The following is a 14,851-nucleotide window of genomic DNA, read 5'->3' as shown; positions in this document are numbered from 1 at the left end:
GCCAATCATGGGTCATTGTTTTTTTCCCGAAAATGAGCACCTTTACTAGGGAAAACGCCGACACTGTACCTGTAAATTTCTCCAATTTAAGTAATTATTTTGATCATACGTGTCATTCTTACATATTTCACATTCTATCATCAATGGTTTCAATTTGTGTCAATCTGAACATAGTTTTCACAGATGTTTTCTGTGTATATAATACTATGTACATTTGTTTGTTTTAGGGGTTTAACGTCCTCGCAATAGCCAGGGTCATATGAGGGCTTGGGTCAAGGAGACACCAACAGCCAGGGTCATATGTGGACGGGTGTCAAGGAGATACCAACAGCCAGTGTCATATGAGGGCTGGGGTCAAGGATACACCAACAACCATGGTCATATGAGGACGGGTGTCAAGAAAACAAAGCAAAGAAAGACAGAGCTGTGAGGAAGGAAAGGAACAAAATTAAGATCCCAAGTGTTGTAATGCGTAAGCAAGATTTATTTTGGTCTCTTCAATGTCCACCAAATAGAAGAAACGGAGGTTTCACTTGTGTTTATTCTTTCTCTCTATCGATCTTTTAATGCAGCATCGAAGCGGAAGCTTGGTGTTACTCCCATGTCAAAGTTACCTCTCTTTGCACAGTGAAAACTATCTCAAACCCAATTTATCAGAAGTCAGCGTTTGTCTTGCATTCATGTGTTAATAATTCTTATTTGTTAGAGATGTATAATGACAATTAATTAGACATTATTAATCAACTATGCCATATTGCTCAGATTTCAGGTTTCGGCTCAGAGTGATTCACCATACCCTAACAACTAACTCATTTCTTTTTAAAATTGGACTAATTTTGTCCCCTTTTCATATGCTATGTAACTATGAACCAGAAACAATCGCTCATATATTATGGGCATGTGAGGAAGTGCAAAGATTACTTGAAAGTTTTGATTCAATTTTCAGTAAACAAAAAACTTTTCTTTTTGGCCTTTTACATAAGAATTTCCTTCCTAGTAATAGAGTTGATAATGGGATCATAATTATCATAAAACAGTATATTATAGAATGAAATGTTTGCATAATTCATCAAATATCAATGTTCTTATTTGATAAAAGATAATTATAGGATTTAAAACTACATTGCCACTGGTAAAGATGAAAAAAAAAAAACTAAAATTTGAAAATGAGTGGATAAAATGTGAAAAAACTAACTAAGATATTTATCAATTGTGTCTTTCTCAGCTTCAGCCCTTCAAAAAGCCGAAATATTAACTACATTATATATTATATACTTCTATAATGTGAAATATACATTTTATGTGAGTGTTTGTTCATTAATGTTCTCCATCTTACCCCAACTTGCCTTTTCCCCCATCTCTATGTTTTCTCTTCTTCTCTCGTTCTTGTCATTCTTCCATTGCAATTATCAATTCCAATTCCTATACAATGAACTCATTTGTTTTTGTAACTTCTGCATTTACTTTTGAAAATCGTTTGGCACTTAATTAATTTCCTCTTAATTCTTTACGGATATTCCCTCACTTTACATCAGTTATGATTTATGAATGTAGAGATATGTGTAGTTTATTTTCTCTTTTGTTGTGTATGTATATGTATATACAGTACATTGAAATACATATCCCCCTAGCATACACTTTCGTTGTCATGAGAATCTTCAGGAGCATGTGTGAGTATGCAAATAAGACATATGTGCATTTATTACATTTTTACCAGTGAAATATCAAAAATTATTCATTCTATAAAAGTGATATTTTCATCATATTTTTCACTAGTGAAAATCACTTTTGCTGATTTGACCAATCAAATTAATGATTACAAAATACCAAAATTATTGACCAATCAGAAAGCCCGACATATATGTCAGCACCTGGACAGGGGGAACTACTGTTTTTGTTTACAAATTATCGCTGTAGGCCTAGTTAGCATACGGGGTAGGTTGTTTGTTGATAACAAATGTAATAAACAGAATATCTAACAGTGTCTTCAGTAATACCAAATATATTTCACTCGTGTGGCTAATATTTTGATATTTTTCACTCGTGCTGCGCACTCGTGAAAAATATCAAAACATAGCCCCACTCGTGAAATATATTTGGTATTACTGAAGACACTGTTAGATATTCCTCTATATATTATATAGAGTATGTGTACATGTTTTCAGGTATGCAAATAAGAAATCCATATGTTGTAGGATGTGTGTAAATGTATGCGAGTATGCAAATGAGATATATACACGCGGATTGTGTGCGAGTATGCAAATATGACATTTATATATCATATATGATGTATGTAAAAACTTTATATCATAGGATGTTTGTAAATGTGTGCGAACATATAAATATAATTGCGAATTTCAAGTAATAGTTCTGTATGTACGTGCGAGCATGCAAACAAGATGTGTTAATATGTTTTTTGTTTATATACATTTCTGTATGTACGAGTATGTAAATGAGAATTTCTCTCATGTACTTTGCATTGAAAAAGTTGAATAAAAGGATAATTATGAATAAAATAAGTCATGTACAATAATGTGATGTCATATATGATACCGTGGCGTCATGAATAGGTGTATAATATGACGCCATTTATCTATTGTACAATATTGTATCCACTGACAAGGCTCTTTCACACGTGTATCGTTTGTGTTACCGGTTTAAAACTCTTTAGTCATGGTTCCTATATGTCGCTGTTGACCATTTGAAATGACATCATCATACACCTGCAGGACTACTTAGGGTTTATTTTTGGAAGGGATTACAGACATTTCATTAACTTACTTTTCCTCAATAGCAGAACTCCAGCCTCACCTTCAGATCATGTCGGCATTCCTTGTAGATCGAGACGCAACCTTATGACGTACACATCCCTAACATAACATGAAGTACGGTATATTCTTCCCGATATCAGCCCTGTTTTCCGGGCAGTGATTTTATGAAAGGTTGAGTCAGGTGTTCGATTGGTTGCTTTGTTTACTTCAGTGAGCCTCTTGACATATTAATATTTATGCATTGTCTAAAGAACAACAATAAATAACATTTCCTATTAACATATCATTTATTAACTCCTATTCCACACAAAAATACATAATACGTATTGATACATAGATTATTTCATGCACATTGGCATAGAACAAGTCGGGCCTTTTATTGCTTCAAATGTTGTACAGATTTTTGTTCTTTAGTAAAAGTATGCAGAAAACGATTCGATATTTCATGGTATATTAATAATCATAATTCAAATACGAAAGTGTCTTTCATGAAAATGAAAAAGTGTACATCACCGAATTTTCGATTTGGAAATAATAGCAATGATAAAAATTCAAGCAGAATTATGTTCTAGACAGGTGGTATGGTATGGGTCTCGCCGGAGGATGGCTGGATTTCCGTACAGAGGAAGACAACAATGTGACAGACCGTGTCTATTTCTCTGTGTGGCGGGAGGAAAAGTTTGACTTCTTAAGATAAATCTTATGACAGAGGGAAGTATTGTGACAGGGAGGTGCTATAAATCCGTCTAGTATATGGAGAGACACGAACTTACGTATGGCGTAAAGTTTACAGCATGGCAGAATGGTTATCGTTCTATAATGATTGTGGATGCAGTCCAACAGCACATTATTTCTATATAATGGGATATATAGTGTAAAATGATACCATTCTGTATCTCTATATGGTACAGGGATATTGTGAAATAATGATTCTGTAGCTTGGCTGGATGTCTATAGTTCTACAAGGCGGAGGAATACAGTGAAAAAAATATTCCTAGCTTTGAAATAACGGTTCTGTATAAACCAGCGTTTCGATAATTCTATAATCGTTATCTGTATGGTATTGGGATACAGTCAAACGGTGGATCGGTAACTTGACATAATGGTTCTATATCTCTGTATTGCGGAAGAATAAAGCGGTTCTGTAGCTTGAAATGATGGTCTAACTTCTAAAATGAATGTGGCGTAGGGATTCAGACAATGTGTAGTTCGGTTCGGTGGAAGGATGTAGAGGTTTTCTAGCCTGGCAGGTTTAATATCTCTTTGGCAGCAGGACGCGGTTCTATATATTGGCAGATTTTATATCTCTCTTGCAGTTTGGATGTAGAAATTCCGTAGCCTGGCAGGTTTTATATCTCTGGCGGACGGATGTAGAGATTATGTAGCCTGACAGGTTTATATCTCTGGCGGACGGATATAGAGGTTCTGTAGCCTGACAGGTTTTATATCTCTGGGGGACGGATGTAGAGGTTCTATAGCCTGGCAGGTTTTATATCTCTGGCGGACGGATGTAGAGGTTCTGTAGCCTGACAGGTTTTATATCTCTGGCGGACGGATGTAGAGGTTCTGTAGCCTGACAGTTTTTATATCTCTGGCGGACGGATATAGGTAGCACACCACAGTAAGACAGCCTGGCCATGGGCAATTTTTTTGTTAAGCAAATAACTCCTGTATTATGATATGCATAAAAAATGAAAAAATAAATGTACACTATAATTGGTATATTCAGTATGAAGTAGTACATACAGGCTTCACATTTATTGAAACAAAAATCAATAAATTGGTTCCGGATTTTAAATATCCGGATTTTCCGAACGTGTGTTTACACAGGAAATTTAGTTTTGCCTACAGCGCAAAATGGAAGCCCACAGAAAAGGTAAGATAGCGGAAAAACTTAATTTACAACATATGTCCAAACAAGATTAATTCTGTCTTTGGGATAGAGATATCTAATTTTAAATAGGTTTCAGAAAAAAAATTGTGTAGAGAATTGTGCCATTTTGGGTCAAATATCATAATATTTAGCAATTTTTGAGAATTTGTTAAGCTGTTACCATGGTATTCACAGCTCTAAAAATCACAGAAAATATCAGTTTACTTATCCTTCAGAGCTCTATTAAAATTGCAAATGTTGTACAGATTTCAAATATATATACTTTATTAGAGGTTATATGTAAGGTTAACTGGCAATGTTTACATATCTAAAACATGTGCCATATTTTTCAGAATTTGGCATTTTTACTGTACACTGCTACCTTATAAGGGCTGAAAAATGTTATTTTTTGGAAATTGTGCTTAATTATGCTTGATTAAGCTTCATTTTAATTCATTATTGCTCACAAATGCATAAAAACAATCTAAAACTTGTTTATTATCTGGCTTGTCATATTAGAGGAATCAAGGGAGGTAACTCGCATATCTACCCATTTTAAGGGTGGGTTAATTAAGCATAATGTTAATGAGTCAGTGTAAATTGAAAAGATATTCTATGTTTTATAACAAACCCAATATAACTTATTGGGTATCTAACAAACCATATAGACTGAATTCTGGTTTGTTTTACCTGATTTATTACCCCGTATCCATGGAAACTATTACAGTAAGTGTTATTTTTTGAAATATTTGGTGAAACCATTATTTTCAGTTTATTTATACAATGGTAAGCATGTAATTTCAATTGATTGAGTGTACGGTTGACACAATATTGTCAATTATTGTCATTTCCTTCGGTAAAGCAGAAAAAATAGCATTTTCCGCATAAAATGGGATCAGCGGACACTTTCATATGATCATTGGTACATATCTGAATAACCGGGGTGGAAACAGATGATTGTGATGTCATAGGCATGACATTTTGAAATCTTGGATGTCATGTCATGATTTATCAGTTAGAATATTGCATGCGTTGCTAAGCTGAGGTTTGGAAAGGAATTTGGTTATTTATTATGACACCATTGAGTATTTATGACGTCATAGATACCATCTGATGACGTCATAGTTACTGATGACGTCATGGCAACTATGACGTCATATTACAAGGCTAAATTTGATAGTTGTATAGTATTTTTTGCTTGATTACATGCACAGAGACTCAAAGTATCACATTCAACTCAAAACACAACTTTATTCAAGAGATATACAGAATTATGGGAGTTTTCATCTTTAAAATTACCTCCCCTTATTACTGGATTGGGAGAAAAAGTTGTCAAAATACACCTCTCAGGGAAATCAGCAATACTCGGTGACTATTAAAGATACACAGTAACCGGATATGTCATTTTGTTCGTCGGAACATGTTGTAGACATTCATAGGGTTTTTAGTAAAATTAGAATTTGAAAAAGTGATGTATAAGGTAGCACACCACAGTAAGACAGCCTGGCCATGGGCAATTTTTTTGTTAAGCAAATAACTCCTGTATTATGATATGCATAAAAAATGAAAAAATAAATGTACACTATAATTGGTATATTCAGTATGAAGTAGTACATACAGGCTTCACATTTATTGAAACAAAAATCAATAAATTGGTTCCGGATTTTAAATATCCGGATTTTCCGAACGTGTGTTTACACAGGAAATTTAGTTTTGCCTACAGCGCAAAATGGAAGCCCACAGAAAAGGTAAGATAGCGGAAAAACTTAATTTACAACATATGTCCAAACAAGATTAATTCTGTCTTTGGGATAGAGATATCTAATTTTAAATAGGTTTCAGAAAAAAAATTGTGTAGAGAATTGTGCCATTTTGGGTCAAATATCATAATATTTAGCAATTTTTGAGAATTTGTTAAGCTGTTACCATGGTATTCACAGCTCTAAAAATCACAGAAAATATCAGTTTACTTATCCTTCAGAGCTCTATTAAAATTGCAAATGTTGTACAGATTTCAAATATATATACTTTATTAGAGGTTATATGTAAGGTTAACTGGCAATGTTTACATATCTAAAACATGTGCCATATTTTTCAGAATTTGGCATTTTTACTGTACACTGCTACCTTATAAGGGCTGAAAAATGTTATTTTTTGGAAATTGTGCTTAATTATGCTTGATTAAGCTTCATTTTAATTCATTATTGCTCACAAATGCATAAAAACAATCTAAAACTTGTTTATTATCTGGCTTGTCATATTAGAGGAATCAAGGGAGGTAACTCGCATATCTACCCATTTTAAGGGTGGGTTAATTAAGCATAATGTTAATGAGTCAGTGTAAATTGAAAAGATATTCTATGTTTTATAACAAACCCAATATAACTTATTGGGTATCTAACAAACCATATAGACTGAATTCTGGTTTGTTTTACCTGATTTATTACCCCGTATCCATGGAAACTATTACAGTAAGTGTTATTTTTTGAAATATTTGGTGAAACCATTATTTTCAGTTTATTTATACAATGGTAAGCATGTAATTTCAATTGATTGAGTGTACGGTTGATACAATATTGTCAATTATTGTCATTTCCTTCGGTAAAGCAGAAAAAATAGCATTTTCCGCATAAAATGGGATCAGCGGACACTTTCATATGATCATTGGTACATATCTGAATAACCGGGGTGGAAACAGATGATTGTGATGTCATAGGCATGACATTTTGAAATCTTGGATGTCATGTCATGATTTATCAGTTAGAATATTGCATGCGTTGCTAAGCTGAGGTTTGGAAAGGAATTTGGTTATTTATTATGACACCATTGAGTATTTATGACGTCATAGATACCATCTGATGACGTCATAGTTACTGATGACGTCATGGCAACTATGACGTCATATTACAAGGCTAAATTTGATAGTTGTATAGTATTTTTTGCTTGATTACATGCACAGAGACTCAAAGTATCACATTCAACTCAAAACACAACTTTATTCAAGAGATATACAGAATTATGGGAGTTTTCATCTTTAAAATTACCTCCCCTTATTACTGGATTGGGAGAAAAAGTTGTCAAAATACACCTCTCAGGGAAATCAGCAATACTCGGTGACTATTAAAGATACACAGTAACCGGATATGTCATTTTGTTCGTCGGAACATGTTGTAGACATTCATAGGGTTTTTAGTAAAATTAGAATTTGAAAAAGTGATGTATTATAAGGGCTGAAAAATGTTATTTTTTGGAAATTGTGCTTAATTATGCTTGATTAAGCTTCATTTTAATTCATTATTGCTCACAAATGCATAAAAACAATCTAAAACTTGTTTATTATCTGGCTTGTCATATTAGAGGAATCAAGGGAGGTAACTCGCATATCTACCCATTTTAAGGGTGGGTTAATTAAGCATAATGTTAATGAGTCAGTGTAAATTGAAAAGATATTCTATGTTTTATAACAAACCCAATATAACTTATTGGGTATCTAACAAACCATATAGACTGAATTCTGGTTTGTTTTACCTGATTTATTACCCCGTATCCATGGAAACTATTACAGTAAGTGTTATTTTTTGAAATATTTGGTGAAACCATTATTTTCAGTTTATTTATACAATGGTAAGCATGTAATTTCAATTGATTGAGTGTACGGTTGACACAATATTGTCAATTATTGTCATTTCCTTCGGTAAAGCAGAAAAAATAGCATTTTCCGCATAAAATGGGATCAGCGGACACTTTCATATGATCATTGGTACATATCTGAATAACCGGGGTGGAAACAGATGATTGTGATGTCATAGGCATGACATTTTGAAATCTTGGATGTCATGTCATGATTTATCAGTTAGAATATTGCATGCGTTGCTAAGCTGAGGTTTGGAAAGGAATTTGGTTATTTATTATGACACCATTGAGTATTTATGACGTCATAGATACCATCTGATGACGTCATAGTTACTGATGACGTCATGGCAACTATGACGTCATATTACAAGGCTAAATTTGATAGTTGTATAGTATTTTTTGCTTGATTACATGCACAGAGACTCAAAGTATCACATTCAACTCAAAACACAACTTTATTCAAGAGATATACAGAATTATGGGAGTTTTCATCTTTAAAATTACCTCCCCTTATTACTGGATTGGGAGAAAAAGTTGTCAAAATACACCTCTCAGGGAAATCAGCAATACTCGGTGACTATTAAAGATACACAGTAACCGGATATGTCATTTTGTTCGTCGGAACATGTTGTAGACATTCATAGGGTTTTTAGTAAAATTAGAATTTGAAAAAGTGATGTATTATAAGGGCTGAAAAATGTTATTTTTTGGAAATTGTGCTTAATTATGCTTGATTAAGCTTCATTTTAATTCATTATTGCTCACAAATGCATAAAAACAATCTAAAACTTGTTTATTATCTGGCTTGTCATATTAGAGGAATCAAGGGAGGTAACTCGCATATCTACCCATTTTAAGGGTGGGTTAATTAAGCATAATGTTAATGAGTCAGTGTAAATTGAAAAGATATTCTATGTTTTATAACAAACCCAATATAACTTATTGGGTATCTAACAAACCATATAGACTGAATTCTGGTTTGTTTTACCTGATTTATTACCCCGTATCCATGGAAACTATTACAGTAAGTGTTATTTTTTGAAATATTTGGTGAAACCATTATTTTCAGTTTATTTATACAATGGTAAGCATGTAATTTCAATTGATTGAGTGTACGGTTGACACAATATTGTCAATTATTGTCATTTCCTTCGGTAAAGCAGAAAAAATAGCATTTTCCGCATAAAATGGGATCAGCGGACACTTTCATATGATCATTGGTACATATCTGAATAACCGGGGTGGAAACAGATGATTGTGATGTCATAGGCATGACATTTTGAAATCTTGGATGTCATGTCATGATTTATCAGTTAGAATATTGCATGCGTTGCTAAGCTGAGGTTTGGAAAGGAATTTGGTTATTTATTATGACACCATTGAGTATTTATGACGTCATAGATACCATCTGATGACGTCATAGTTACTGATGACGTCATGGCAACTATGACGTCATATTACAAGGCTAAATTTGATAGTTGTATAGTATTTTTTGCTTGATTACATGCACAGAGACTCAAAGTATCACATTCAACTCAAAACACAACTTTACTCAAGAGATATACAGAATTATGGGAGTTTTCATCTTTAAAATTACCTCCCCTTATTACTGGATTGGGAGAAAAAGTTGTCAAAATACACCTCTCAGGGAAATCAGCAATACTCGGTGACTATTAAAGATACACAGTAACCGGATATGTCATTTTGTTCGTCGGAACATGTTGTAGACATTCATAGGGTTTTTAGTAAAATTAGAATTTGAAAAAGTGATGTATAAGGTAGCACACCACAGTAAGACAGCCTGGCCATGGGCAATTTTTTTGTTAAGCAAATAACTCCTGTATTATGATATGCATAAAAAATGAAAAAATAAATGTACACTATAATTGGTATATTCAGTATGAAGTAGTACATACAGGCTTCACATTTATTGAAACAAAAATCAATAAATTGGTTCCGGATTTTAAATATCCGGATTTTCCGAACGTGTGTTTACACAGGAAATTTAGTTTTGCCTACAGCGCAAAATGGAAGCCCACAGAAAAGGTAAGATAGCGGAAAAACTTAATTTACAACATATGTCCAAACAAGATTAATTCTGTCTTTGGGATAGAGATATCTAATTTTAAATAGGTTTCAGAAAAAAAATTGTGTAGAGAATTGTGCCATTTTGGGTCAAATATCATAATATTTAGCAATTTTTGAGAATTTGTTAAGCTGTTACCATGGTATTCACAGCTCTAAAAATCACAGAAAATATCAGTTTACTTATCCTTCAGAGCTCTATTAAAATTGCAAATGTTGTACAGATTTCAAATATATATACTTTATTAGAGGTTATATGTAAGGTTAACTGGCAATGTTTACATATCTAAAACATGTGCCATATTTTTCAGAATTTGGCATTTTTACTGTACACTGCTACCTTATAAGGGCTGAAAAATGTTATTTTTTGGAAATTGTGCTTAATTATGCTTGATTAAGCTTCATTTTAATTCATTATTGCTCACAAATGCATAAAAACAATCTAAAACTTGTTTATTATCTGGCTTGTCATATTAGAGGAATCAAGGGAGGTAACTCGCATATCTACCCATTTTAAGGGTGGGTTAATTAAGCATAATGTTAATGAGTCAGTGTAAATTGAAAAGATATTCTATGTTTTATAACAAACCCAATATAACTTATTGGGTATCTAACAAACCATATAGACTGAATTCTGGTTTGTTTTACCTGATTTATTACCCCGTATCCATGGAAACTATTACAGTAAGTGTTATTTTTTGAAATATTTGGTGAAACCATTATTTTCAGTTTATTTATACAATGGTAAGCATGTAATTTCAATTGATTGAGTGTACGGTTGACACAATATTGTCAATTATTGTCATTTCCTTCGGTAAAGCAGAAAAAATAGCATTTTCCGCATAAAATGGGATCAGCGGACACTTTCATATGATCATTGGTACATATCTGAATAACCGGGGTGGAAACAGATGATTGTGATGTCATAGGCATGACATTTTGAAATCTTGGATGTCATGTCATGATTTATCAGTTAGAATATTGCATGCGTTGCTAAGCTGAGGTTTGGAAAGGAATTTGGTTATTTATTATGACACCATTGAGTATTTATGACGTCATAGATACCATCTGATGACGTCATAGTTACTGATGACGTCATGGCAACTATGACGTCATATTACAAGGCTAAATTTGATAGTTGTATAGTATTTTTTGCTTGATTACATGCACAGAGACTCAAAGTATCACATTCAACTCAAAACACAACTTTATTCAAGAGATATACAGAATTATGGGAGTTTTCATCTTTAAAATTACCTCCCCTTATTACTGGATTGGGAGAAAAAGTTGTCAAAATACACCTCTCAGGGAAATCAGCAATACTCGGTGACTATTAAAGATACACAGTAACCGGATATGTCATTTTGTTCGTCGGAACATGTTGTAGACATTCATAGGGTTTTTAGTAAAATTAGAATTTGAAAAAGTGATGTATAAGGGCTAGCACACCACAGTTATTTTTTGGAAATTGTGCTTAATTATGCTTGATTAAGCTTCATTTTAATTCATTATTGCTCACAAATGCATAAAAACAATCTAAAACTTGTTTATTATCTGGCTTGTCATATTAGAGGAATCAAGGGAGGTAACTCGCATATCTACCCATTTTAAGGGTGGGTTAATTAAGCATAATGTTAATGAGTCAGTGTAAATTGAAAAGATATTCTATGTTTTATAACAAACCCAATATAACTTATTGGGTATCTAACAAACCATATAGACTGAATTCTGGTTTGTTTTACCTGATTTATTACCCCGTATCCATGGAAACTATTACAGTAAGTGTTATTTTTTGAAATATTTGGTGAAACCATTATTTTCAGTTTATTTATACAATGGTAAGCATGTAATTTCAATTGATTGAGTGTACGGTTGACACAATATTGTCAATTATTGTCATTTCCTTTGGTAAAGCAGAAAAAATAGCATTTTCCGCATAAAATGGGATCAGCGGACACTTTCATATGATCATTGGTACATATCTGAATAACCGGGGTGGAAACAGATGATTGTGATGTCATAGGCATGACATTTTGAAATCTTGGATGTCATGTCATGATTTATCAGTTAGAATATTGCATGCGTTGCTAAGCTGAGGTTTGGAAAGGAATTTGGTTATTTATTATGACACCATTGAGTATTTATGACGTCATAGATACCATCTGATGACGTCATAGTTACTGATGACGTCATGGCAACTATGACGTCATATTACAAGGCTAAATTTGATAGTTGTATAGTATTTTTTGCTTGATTACATGCACAGAGACTCAAAGTATCACATTCAACTCAAAACACAACTTTATTCAAGAGATATACAGAATTATGGGAGTTTTCATCTTTAAAATTACCTCCCCTTATTACTGGATTGGGAGAAAAAGTTGTCAAAATACACCTCTCAGGGAAATCAGCAATACTCGGTGACTATTAAAGATACACAGTAACCGGATATGTCATTTTGTTCGTCGGAACATGTTGTAGACATTCATAGGGTTTTTAGTAAAATTAGAATTTGAAAAAGTGATGTATAAGGTAGCACACCACAGTAAGACAGCCTGGCCATGGGCAATTTTTTTGTTAAGCAAATAACTCCTGTATTATGATATGCATAAAAAATGAAAAAATAAATGTACACTATAATTGGTATATTCAGTATGAAGTAGTACATACAGGCTTCACATTTATTGAAACAAAAATCAATAAATTGGTTCCGGATTTTAAATATCCGGATTTTCCGAACGTGTGTTTACACAGGAAATTTAGTTTTGCCTACAGCGCAAAATGGAAGCCCACAGAAAAGGTAAGATAGCGGAAAAACTTAATTTACAACATATGTCCAAACAAGATTAATTCTGTCTTTGGGATAGAGATATCTAATTTTAAATAGGTTTCAGAAAAAAAATTGTGTAGAGAATTGTGCCATTTTGGGTCAAATATCATAATATTTAGCAATTTTTGAGAATTTGTTAAGCTGTTACCATGGTATTCACAGCTCTAAAAATCACAGAAAATATCAGTTTACTTATCCTTCAGAGCTCTATTAAAATTGCAAATGTTGTACAGATTTCAAATATATATACTTTATTAGAGGTTATATGTAAGGTTAACTGGCAATGTTTACATATCTAAAACATGTGCCATATTTTTCAGAATTTGGCATTTTTACTGTACACTGCTACCTTATAAGGGCTGAAAAATGTTATTTTTTGGAAATTGTGCTTAATTATGCTTGATTAAGCTTCATTTTAATTCATTATTGCTCACAAATGCATAAAAACAATCTAAAACTTGTTTATTATCTGGCTTGTCATATTAGAGGAATCAAGGGAGGTAACTCGCATATCTACCCATTTTAAGGGTGGGTTAATTAAGCATAATGTTAATGAGTCAGTGTAAATTGAAAAGATATTCTATGTTTTATAACAAACCCAATATAACTTATTGGGTATCTAACAAACCATATAGACTGAATTCTGGTTTGTTTTACCTGATTTATTACCCCGTATCCATGGAAACTATTACAGTAAGTGTTATTTTTTGAAATATTTGGTGAAACCATTATTTTCAGTTTATTTATACAATGGTAAGCATGTAATTTCAATTGATTGAGTGTACGGTTGACACAATATTGTCAATTATTGTCATTTCCTTCGGTAAAGCAGAAAAAATAGCATTTTCCGCATAAAATGGGATCAGCGGACACTTTCATATGATCATTGGTACATATCTGAATAACCGGGGTGGAAACAGATGATTGTGATGTCATAGGCATGACATTTTGAAATCTTGGATGTCATGTCATGATTTATCAGTTAGAATATTGCATGCGTTGCTAAGCTGAGGTTTGGAAAGGAATTTGGTTATTTATTATGACACCATTGAGTATTTATGACGTCATAGATACCATCTGATGACGTCATAGTTACTGATGACGTCATGGCAACTATGACGTCATATTACAAGGCTAAATTTGATAGTTGTATAGTATTTTTTGCTTGATTACATGCACAGAGACTCAAAGTATCACATTCAACTCAAAACACAACTTTATTCAAGAGATATACAGAATTATGGGAGTTTTCATCTTTAAAATTACCTCCCCTTATTACTGGATTGGGAGAAAAAGTTGTCAAAATACACCTCTCAGGGAAATCAGCAATACTCGGTGACTATTAAAGATACACAGTAACCGGATATGTCATTTTGTTCGTCGGAACATGTTGTAGACATTCATAGGGTTTTTAGTAAAATTAGAATTTGAAAAAGTGATGTATAAGGTAGCACACCACAGTAAGACAGCCTGGCCATGGGCAATTTTTTTGTTAAGCAAATAACTCCTGTATTATGATATGCATAAAAAATGAAAAAATAAATGTACACTATAATTGGTATATTCAGTATGAAGTCAAAATCAATAAATTGGTTCCGGATTTTAAATATCCGGATTTTCCGAACGTGTGTTTACACAGGAAATTTAGTTTTGCCTACA

Source organism: Pecten maximus, chromosome 10, assembly GCF_902652985.1.
Source record: "Pecten maximus chromosome 10, xPecMax1.1, whole genome shotgun sequence".
Classification (NCBI taxonomy): Eukaryota; Metazoa; Mollusca; class Bivalvia; order Pectinida; family Pectinidae; genus Pecten; species Pecten maximus.
This window is presented reverse-complemented; position numbering follows the sequence as displayed.